This window comes from Hipposideros armiger, unplaced genomic scaffold, assembly GCF_001890085.2.
Source record: "Hipposideros armiger isolate ML-2016 unplaced genomic scaffold, ASM189008v1 scaffold_156, whole genome shotgun sequence".
Lineage (NCBI taxonomy): Eukaryota > Metazoa > Chordata > Mammalia > Chiroptera > Hipposideridae > Hipposideros > Hipposideros armiger.
Genome location: NW_017731506.1, coordinates 305,651 through 316,254, shown reverse-complemented (window position 1 = coordinate 316,254; position 10,604 = coordinate 305,651). Strand labels below are relative to the sequence as shown.

General features: G+C 44.0%; 1 protein-coding gene across 1 annotated transcript in view; it reads left to right on the top strand.

Moving 5' to 3' along the window:
* The first annotated feature begins 1,251 nt into the window (after positions 1–1,251).
* TICAM2 (TIR domain containing adaptor molecule 2) overlaps positions 1,252–10,604 on the top strand; it is a 33,106-nt gene continuing 23,753 nt past the window's right edge. The window contains exon 1 of the mRNA XM_019651252.1: positions 1,252–1,734. The gene's annotated coding sequence lies outside the window, so the exon portion shown is untranslated. The remainder of the gene's footprint in view (positions 1,735–10,604) is intronic.

Below are 10,604 nucleotides of genomic sequence, written 5' to 3'. Positions count from 1 at the left end.
GGAGACTGAAAGAGAATAATTTTAACAATTCTGATGAGATAAAGGCCAGGTGGGGTGGTTGACATCAAGGAAATAAAGAGTATTTGGAGGAGACCTAGTCAACTTTGTCAATTGCCAAAGAAACTCCCAGGGGAAATGAGGGCAACAAAAGTATCATTTGGATTTATAGTAACGAGGCCCCTGAAAAGTTGAAATATCAATAGAATTGTTGGGAGGCGGAGTGAGGAGAGATCAGCTGTCAGTGAGTAAGGAATTGTGTGGACATTGTGCGTAATAGGACGTTTCCCCGAGTAGTTATTATCTGCCAGTGCCTGCCTTGTCAGTGGCCCATCGTGTTGTTGGGTGGTGGGGAGTGGAGAAAATAACTCTTCGCTCTACCTGTAGGAAGCCTCTGAGACCCCAGTATGGACCTGCAACCCACTTTACTCTCCACTGTGTCCTCTGAAGTTTGGTAACTGGCTCCTCTTTTGGCAGGGAGTGGGGATAGCCTGAGAATTAAAAAGAGGGGATGGTGGTGCTATTTTTCAACTGGGTTCTTACGGTGTGACTGGGATTGGGAGCCTGAGGTAGATATGGTAGGATCAAGTATTTGGCTTTATATTTATAAGGTTTTTTTTATGCTTTTACTTGATCGCTTTTTTGTTCTCCCTTAATATTCAGTGCAGTTCCAGTCTGTTTCGGTTGTGGAGAAGAAACCTGAGAAAAGTGGCTTTTGTGGGGAGGGGGTAATGCGTCGTGCATCCCTGGCCAGGGATTTGGTTGATGACAGCCACATTTGGTGAGAGAGCCCCAAAGGGAAAGGGAAAGCCAAGTGGCCATCCAGGGCGGGGGGAGTCGCTGTACCTCGGGAAGGGTCTGTTTGGGTAAGATGGGCCATTTCATTTCCTTCCTTTAGAGCAGTGGTTCTCAACCTTCCTAATGACGCGACCCCTTACTACAGTTCCTCATGTTGTGGTGACCCCCAACCATAAAATTATTTTCGTTGCTACTCTATAACTGTAATTTTGCTGTTATGAATCGTAATGTAAATATCTTTTAGTTTTCCGATGGTCTTAGGTGACCCCTATGAAAGGGTGTTCGACCCCCAAAGGGGTCGCGACCCACAGGTTGAGAACCGCTGCTTTAGCGCTTAGGAATTCCAGTCTGTGTAGCCCGGACCTGACGGCGGGCTCAGTGCTGGGCTCCAAGAGGCGGAGGCCGCGGCTGCAGTGACATTCGCGGCACCCAGGTCTCTAAGGCGCAGACACAGTGGACTCCCCCCACCCCGCACTCACCGGCCTCCAAGTTGGGACTTGGGGAGACATTGAAAAAAAAGAAGCAGTCGCAGGGCCGGGAGGTCCATATTTGCCTGGGAGAGAGTTACTCAGCGTGATTTCCCCTCCGCCCTTCTGAAAGGCCTGCTTCTTCTTTCTGCGCGGAGAGATTCAGCGACGTTAACCCCGTTTCGCACGGGGGCGCCGCGTCCTGGCTCAAGCAGCCCCTCCTGAACGGCGGGGCCCCAGAGGCCGAGCTCTAAGGGTTAAGTGTCGGCGCGTTTCCGAGGGGCGGGGTCTCCGTGGTCCCGCAACTTCCGCGCTCCGGCTCAGCGGAGCTTTAGGCAGTGGGCGCGGGGTCGGGACTCTCGTCTGGTGAAGGACGCGATACCCGAGAGAAGTCGCTCACGGAGTGGTCCCGCTCAGCCCGAGAGCTAGAGGAAAAGGCCGTGGGGCTGACCCCGTGCCGCCGGCTTCCCAGGCAAGTAGGGTCGCGGGAGGGAGCCGCCTCCCGGCCAGGGTGGGCGTGGGGGCCGGGTGGCCGCGCCCAGCCGCCCAGCGCACTTGGCGGGTAGGGACAGGGCCTGGGCAGGCTCCGGGGGCCTGAGCGGCACCAGCGCCGTCCTGTCGCGGGCGGCTCGCGGGGATGTCCAAGACAGGACTCAGCCCACAGTAGCGGTGACCAGGCTCTTGTCACCGTGCAGGAAGGAATTCAGGAGTGAGGTGCAGAAAAGCAATATTGGTTTATTAAAAATCAAAGTACACATTTGAGAGAAAAGTGCCTGCTAATGAGTCACCTGGGAAGGGGTTAAGAAAGGGGTTTTTATCCCTTCCTCTTGGGGTGGAATCAGTGCAGTCTCTTGACTTGGTTCATTCATCTCCTCCCCTTTGGGAGGGACTCTCAGTTTTCCATTTTTTCCTTATTTGGTTCCCCTGGGACTGTCATGGCGTCAGATGCATGATGGGAGTGGTAGTTGCCGAAATGCCGTTGACATTATAATATTAAAATTAGATAAAGGTTAGGTGCCTGGTCATAGGGATTGACCTTGCTGGATGAAACTGATTCTTGTTTTCCTCCAGCTGCAGGTATAGGATATAGTCACTTGTTGCTTGTGTAACCATTGCGGTACCTTTCCGTGGGGGCTGTCGATTTCCTAGGCTACCTATCCTTCCTCAATTCTTTGAGTTACTCTGAAGGGAAAATCCACACAACTTTTGGCTTTTCTTGTAGTTTCACTTTGACTAGGAAACCTAGTTTTTTTTCCGGTTCTAGCTTTATTTTGTTTATAATTTTTTATTTTTCAGTTAGTTACAGTTGACATTCAATATTACATTAGTTTCAGGTGTATTGCATAGTGGTTAGACATTTTTATAACTTAGGAAGTGATTCCCCCGTAACTCTAGTATCCACCATACATAGTAATTACAATATTATTGACTATATTCCCTATGCTATGCTTTACATCCCCATGAGTATTTTGTAACTATCAATTTGTACTTCTTAATCCCTTCGCATTTTTCACCCAGCACCCCCAACCCCCTTCCCATCTGGCAACCATCAGTTTGTTCTTGTATAAGTTTGTTTCTGAAACATTTTTTAAAGAAACCTTGGAACTGTATGCACATACGCATATAGCCCAGCATCTTAAATGGCTTAAAAGTTCTGCATGAGCCTCAGCCAGGCATATGGAGTCAATGCTGAAAGTTTTGGTTTTGTTTTTCTTATTTGGCTTCTTGTTCAAAAGCTAATTTGGATAAAAATAATTTGGGCTGGCAGCTGTGAGCTAGTTTTCAGTATTATATTATTTGGGACCTCCCCAGGCAAGTAGGGGCGCTGGAGGGAGCCTCCCCGCTCAGGTGGGCTCTTTAAAATATAATTTAAAAGGGAATCTTTAACACATAACATTTTAATAGTTTAAATAGTGCGTTATACATGGAGTTAAGCAACTCTACTATATATTTCATTAAAATCATTAAGTAGATGAGCTGGTACAGAATAATGCCTTACTCCTTTTGAAGCAAAGTAAGTGTTACTCATACGTCCCACTGTATGGAACTTGAAGTATAAACCATGTTTATACTTTTGAATCATTTTCTCCTTGTGGTATTTTTATTTATTCATTTAGCAAATACATATCTGCTGATAAATCTTGTCTTTAAATACCTCACCCCCTGACTGGACATCCCCTTCTAGGTCCCACACATTTCTTTGCTCCCTTTTATTTAAAAACCAACAATAAAAATCTCTTTGAAAGGCTTGCCTCCAAGTCTCTCTATTTCCACTCCTATTTCTTCGTCTTCCCTCCTTTCTCAGGCTTTTTTTCTCCATTACCCCCATGTCACTTGTGAAATCCAGTGTCTGTGCACAGTTTTCACCTCATATGACATGGTTGACTGCTCCCTCCTTGATTCTTCTTAATTTGGCTTCCAGGTCACCATATTCTCCTGCCATTTCCTTCCACCTCACTGGTCACTCCTGTGTCTCCAAGCTTCTCTTCCCCGCCACTAAATGTTCACGTATCACAGGGCTCCGGTCTTGGCCGTTTTCTTTTTCTAGGCATACTTTCTCCCAACGCATTTTTCTATCCCATGCCATTTCACTCCCTCTCTAATGCAAACCACAATCTCTCTTACCTAGATGACTGGAAAGTCTTGATATGGCCTTCCTGCCTCTACCCTTGTTCCTCTACAGTCTTTCTACAAATAGCAGTGATTTTTTTCAAATATAATCAGAACTTTCACTTCCCTCCAAAACCTTTTGGTGGCTTCTCATCAGAATCCTGAAAACTAAACTTACGGTGGCTTCAAAGCCCTATAAGACCTAACCTCTAACTCTTTCTCTGATCTTCTCTCCTACCTTCCCCCTAGCTTACTGCACTGTGTGATGCTGATCTTGCTGCTGTTCCCATTGGCAGCAGTGGGCCCCTGCTAGGCCACACAGGCTGTGCACCTTCAGTTCCCTCACTTCCCTGTTCAGTGCTCTATCTCAGGGGTTACTACCATAGTCCTGTCCTAACACCTTCTTGTAACTGACCCTCAGGTGGGTTGCTGTCCAATGCTAGATGCTATTCTCCAGTGGTCACTGAAGCTTATGGCACCTTTAGAACACTTGTTTGCTAGGACTCTTTAAATTTATTTATTTATTTTTTAGCTGAGCCATCCTGCCACCTGTTGGCAGCTCAGCGGCAGCTCTGTTCAGACCGGGCATCGAACCACTGTTGCTCAGAGCTCAAACTCTTGAGCGAGCTCTTAACCAACTGAGCCACTTGGCCGGCCCCAGAACTCTTTAATATCACAGTGCACAACCATCTTTCTCTTGAGCATCATTTTGATAAGATATACAGTTTGCCCTTAAATTCTGTGTTACATAAAATGTTCTTCCTGGTTTAGAGACTATATGTCAATTTATGCCAGTTCTCATTTTTAAATATAGAAAATGAAAGGAACAGATCATCTAGTTTACCGAAAAGAATATGCAATAATTATTTTGGGCAATTCCTTGGCTTCAATAGGAAGCAATGGTGTGTGATTTGGAAACTTTTTGAATGGTACCAGGAACAGGTAGTTTTAATGGGAAACAAAAAAATGAAGTAGCTCGTTTAGAGAATATTATACAAGTTTTTTAAGTGTAGTGACTAAGCAGCTATCAGAATATCAGAATAGATTTTACAGCAAAATTTAGTTTTCTTTAAAATATGTGGGAATGGAAATGAAAAATATCATTTTCAGTTTTAGGAAAAGCTGTTGGGGAAATAAAAGACTGTTTAATTTATAATGCTTATTTCTCATTTTAATGCCAAGGCACTAGTTCTGTGATGTTATCAGTAGCATATATATTACCTTCCTCTCTTTTAGAAGAAAAGAAAAATATTTCCTTATTTCAGAATTAGGATGCTTGAATAAATATGTACAGTAGCAGATTAAATAAAAATTTTAAAATAAGTGGAAGAAAAGAGTTGGAGGGTTAAGGGGAAGCCAGGCATGAAGTTAGAATTGAAACACCTATCACAGGCTTCTATTGGGTTGTCGAAAAAGTCATGACACATTTTTGCAATGAAAAACATAAAAAAATACGTCATGACTTTTCCGACAATCCAATATATGTGGGCTAGAGAACACTGATCAACCTGGAGCCTCCTAGCAGCTGAGTCAAGAGAGAGGACCCCACAGATGAAAAAGCAGGTACCCAGGGGAAGGGCCTTTTGTGTATTTTTGCTTTTCTACCTGATAGAAGCAAGTGTGTGTGTGTGTGTGTGTGTGTGTGTGTGTGTGTGTGTGTGTGTGTGTACACATGAGCATGTGTTCAAGTAATTAAATGTTTACCTTCTCACAGACCTTTTTCAGGTACTATGGAGATGATTCTACTCTCTCATGTTTGTAATTAAGTAGAATATTGGAGGATCCCTGTTTGGTTTAGGGGGTTAGCAAACTCAGAGTCTTGGAAAATTTGCATATGTTGGGTTGTTGGAAAAGCCATGATGCATTTTTGCAACGAAAAACATAGAAAAAATATGTCACGACTTTTGCAACAGCCCAATAGATAGAAAACAGGAAGTCCAACAGAGTTTTAAACCTGGAGATGGGCTACACCCATCCGGAATATACAGATATGACTCATAAAGAATATACAGTCTGGGCACCAAATTAACATTACCTCAATTGGAAAACACAAAACCTAGAAAATATTTTTTTGTTGTTTGTTTACTAAAAAACATTTTTTCAGATTGCATTCTCATTGTAGAAAATGATATGTATAGATATACATGTAGATATACATGTAGATATATGTGCATTTACACATCTACCAAACATAGACAACCAATGTTATCTTTTTGGCATACTTTTTCCCAATCTGTTTTTCTCTAGTTTGTTTTACAAAGCTGAGATCATACTATATATGCTGTTTTATATTCGACTTTTTTTCACTTATTATTATGGAAGCATTTTCTCATGTCATGAAAATTATTTAGAACATTCATAAACATTTTTAATGATTTAATAGAATTCAGTCCTATGAATAATATGACATATTTTATGTTATTGCCATTCCCCAGTTTTTGGACATTTTGATTGTTTACCTCCAGTAGAATTTTGGCTAGCCCATGATACTATGTACAAGTTCTCTAATGATAAGAAAATATCGCCATATAATTCATACGTCAAAAATGCAACAACATGTCTCCATAGATGCTGTGACAGAAGCAAGCTGAGCAAATTTGAAAAACTGAAAGAAAGACCCATGTGCAGGGAGCTGGAGAAACAAAGCGGAGAGAGGCAGGAGATGAGGTTGGAGCTGAAGGAGCCAGCTCATGCAGGGCAGCATTTGCCATATTAAGAAATTCTGGGGCTGGCCGAGTGGCTCAGTTGGTTAAGAGTTAGCTTAAGAACTCTGAGCAACAGGGCCTTTGGTTCTAGTCTCACATAAGCCAGTGACACTGTGCCTGAGCTGAGCTGCCACTGAGCTGCCAATAGGTGGCAGGATGGCTCAGCTGGTGAGAGCACATGCTCCTAACTACAAGACTGCATGTTCGATGGTGAGCTACACCCTCCCGCCCGCAACTAAGACTGAACTGGGCACCTTGAGCTGAGCTGCCACCGAATGGCTCAGGGGATAGAGCACGCGCTCTTAACAACAAGGCTGCCAGTTAGACTCCCGCATAGGATGGTGGCTACGCCCACCCACAACTAAGATTGTATCACAGCTAAGATTGTAACCTTGAGCTTAGAAGCCACGAGCTGCCAATGGGCAGCCAGATGGCGACTGGCGTCCTCCACAACTAAGATTAAAGAACAACAACTTGGGGCCAGCCGAGTGGCGCGTTGGTTAAGAGCTGGCTTGGGACACCAGAGGGCCCCGGTTCAGATCCCACATATGAGGGCCAGTGACACTGCCCTCTACAGCTAAGATGCTGAACAACACAGCTCAACCTGGAGCTGGGCTGCCGTGAGTCACTGGCGACGGCGTGGGCTGCAGCCCCTGCTACAGTGGGTTGCCATGGGCTACCGTGTGTGGCCAGCAGCCAGCGTGAGCGGCCAGCAGCCGCCGTGAGCGGCTGTCCAGAAGCTGGCGACTAATCTGCCTCGCCTGGGAAGAGTGCAATGATGGTGGCAACTTGGGCCAGTGAAGCAACATCCTCCATAACTAGACTGAAGAACAAAAGGACAGCAACTTGTCTGTTCCCCTTTCCCCAATTCCCCAGCGCTGTTCCCATCCCCCAATTCCCCAATTAAAAAATCTTAAAAAAAAAGAACAACAACTTGGCTGGTTTGCCTCCCCAATTTCCCAATACTGTTCCCCTCCCCCAATTCCCCAATTTTAAAAAAAAAAGAAAAGAAATTCTGATTCTAAGTGCAGTAAGACACTGCAGGGTTGTAAGTGGGAGTAATTTGATCAGATATATGTGTTTCAAAAGATGGTTGTGGTTGCTGAATGAAAAACATTAAATGGACCAAGAGGGGACAGAGGAGAACAGTTGCGAAGTAGTTCAGTAGAATAGAGGAGCGATGTTGCTGAAAGTGTGGAGAGGGCAAGTGGAACAACTTGAGATGTATTTCGGACATTGAAAAGTCAGGATTTGGTGGCAGCTGGAAGTGAAAGTGTAGAAGAGGAAGGGGAAAGTATCAGTGAAGCTTCAAGTTTCTGACTGTCATAAATGGGCAAATGATGGTGCCATTTACCTTGATGGAGTGTATTCTAGGAAAATGAGGTGAAAGCTACCTGCCAGGCCAGGAGGGAAGACAAGTTAACAGTGATGTGCTGTGTAATGCATATTATAAGAGATGTGAACTGGATATCATGAGTGTCTAGGGGAGGAGTACTTAACCTGGAGATAAAAGAAAAGGCTTTCTGCCAAATGTGATCCTTGAGCTGTGCCTTGAAATGAACGTAGCATGTTTATAGTCACATAATTTTTAAAAATGTCACATAACTTCTCATTAAAAAAAATCCAACAAGATATATTTGGATTGGCCAGTCCCTATTGACTGAGTCAATAATTTATATAATATGAATAATTAAAGAGCTATCTGGCTCTGTCTCTAAACCTAAAAATCTGTGTTATTCTTATATTTGGAATTGTCTCATTCATTCATTCAGAAGGTATTCTTGAATGCTGACTATTTCAAGATTAGAGATACAACGGTGAACAAGACAGATTTGGTCATTGTTCTAGTAGGGTTTATAGTTTAGTGGAAAAGACGAGAAACTAAGCAGATAATCATATACATAATTAATTAATTGTAGTTGTGATTAGGGCCATGAAGGAAAAATACAGGGTGCTAGACTTGACTATAGAGCTCATAACTCTAACCTGTCAATGCAAGCTCTGGTACCTACTAGGAAAAATACAGGCACTGGTTTATTTTGACTGTAAATACATACCGATAGGTAATATATGATAATTAATGCTTTTGTTTTTACTGGGTCTTTGCCATCCTTATGGATTCTGTACAACCCCCCCCCCAAAAGAAGAAAATAAATAACAGCTGATTCTTCATATTATTTTAGTATAAGTTCAGGATGGATTCAAATTCTACCCATCCTATCCCTGAAAGTATTTATTACCCTCGTTGGGATTTTTAAAATATCCAGTGTGAAGTAGTTAAAGAAAAATCCCAGTGTTCCTTGTCTGGCTGGCACAGGCCTATTCCATTGTATCCCGACATCCTGGCAGAGCTTGGCACTTTGATGCTGTAGCCCAGGGGTCAGCAAACTTTCCTCTGGAAATATATTTCCTCTGGGTCAGATAGGAAATATTGTAAGCTTAATGGGCCATGTGATTTCTGTTATAACCACTCAACTGTGCCTCTGTGCATGAAATTAGCCATAGACAGTACGTAAATGAATGGGCATGGCTGTCTCCCAATAAAACTTTATTTACAAAAGGAGGTGGCAGGTCATGTTTTGCTGCTGTGCTGTAGTTTCTTGTCCCGAATTTGGATGTTGTACCAATCACAGGTTAGCTGCAGAGAACAGAATCTACTCTAGCTAGTTTAAGCGGATAGGTCGGCATTAAAGGGTATTTCAAGATTTATAGTCTCATTGGGAAAGTTGAAGAGCTGAACCCTAGGTTAGGTTTCTAGGAACACCTCATAGCAAACACCTAGTAGAATCGGGCTAGTGTTCCTGGAGCTTTTGCCACGACTAGGAAAGCAGCCAAATCAGGAAGCTGCTGTCTCCTGAATCACACCACCTCTGCTAGAGCCTTAACCAGGAGAACAGGTACCTCTGTTCTGCTCTGCCTCCCTTCATCTTTAACTCAGACATGTAAGTACATCCAATGGGCAGAACTTAAATTACAGCTAGCTTCCAGGGAGTCGAGGAAAGACAGCTTTTAGTACTTGTGGCACAAGAAATTCAAGAAGGTACACTAAAAGGAAGTTGGAATAAATTTTGGATGAGAAGACCTGCGGTATATGCTACAGAACACCCCTTTAGCTGCTTCCCATCCATACTCTCCCCATTTCTTTCCAAACCTAAACTTCCAGGCACCAATGGCAATAACATTGTGCTTTCTCCCAAGATAATGCAACTATCCCTCATAAGAACACAAGTGCACTCACCTTCTCCCCAGAGTCCTATAGGCCACCACATCATGTGCAATGTTCATCACAGACATTGTCCTGGGACCTGGCACACTCAGGAATTAAGTGGCCTGTCTGCTTAGGGAAAGGGGAAGTGGGAGAGGGACAGCTGCTCAACAACCCGCTAGAGAATAACAGCTCAGTTCTGCGAAGCTTCCACCCATATTCTTCATCCTCTTTCCCTCTACTAGCAAATGCCCTCTGTTTCTCGGCATTCTGAATATTGCTTCTCTTAAGGAAATCCTCTCCAGACCCTACGTTTGTTTGTAGCTATTGGCCTCTCCTTTTTTTAAATTTTTTTAGCCAAGCTTTCCCCTCTCCTCAGGCCCTCACTTCCGTAGACTCTTGAGCACACTGCAGTCTGGTGTGGTGACTGCTACTATTCCTCTGTGAACCTCGAGGTGCTAAATGCGGTGAACACTGACCACTGCTCGAAGCACTCGCGTCCCTTGGCTTCCAGATACCCTTCTGTGTCTGATTTTCCTGCTGCTCCTCCTCTGGACGGCTGTCAGGCATTGGTTCGGTCTCAGCTCTCTCCTCCTTAACTTTCTACCTATTCTTTTACTCACAGACATGAGCTAGCACCAAGCTTCCATCCCCCATTAAGATGCTCTCCTGAGCCTTGTACCTACATGTGTAAGTGCCTACTAGATAGCCCTTCTTCTAGGTCATGGGGACCCCAATTCCCCTATGTTCCAAACTGGATTAATTGGTCACATACACCCCACCTCTACCCTGCTTATCTCAGCAAACAACACCAACTTACAC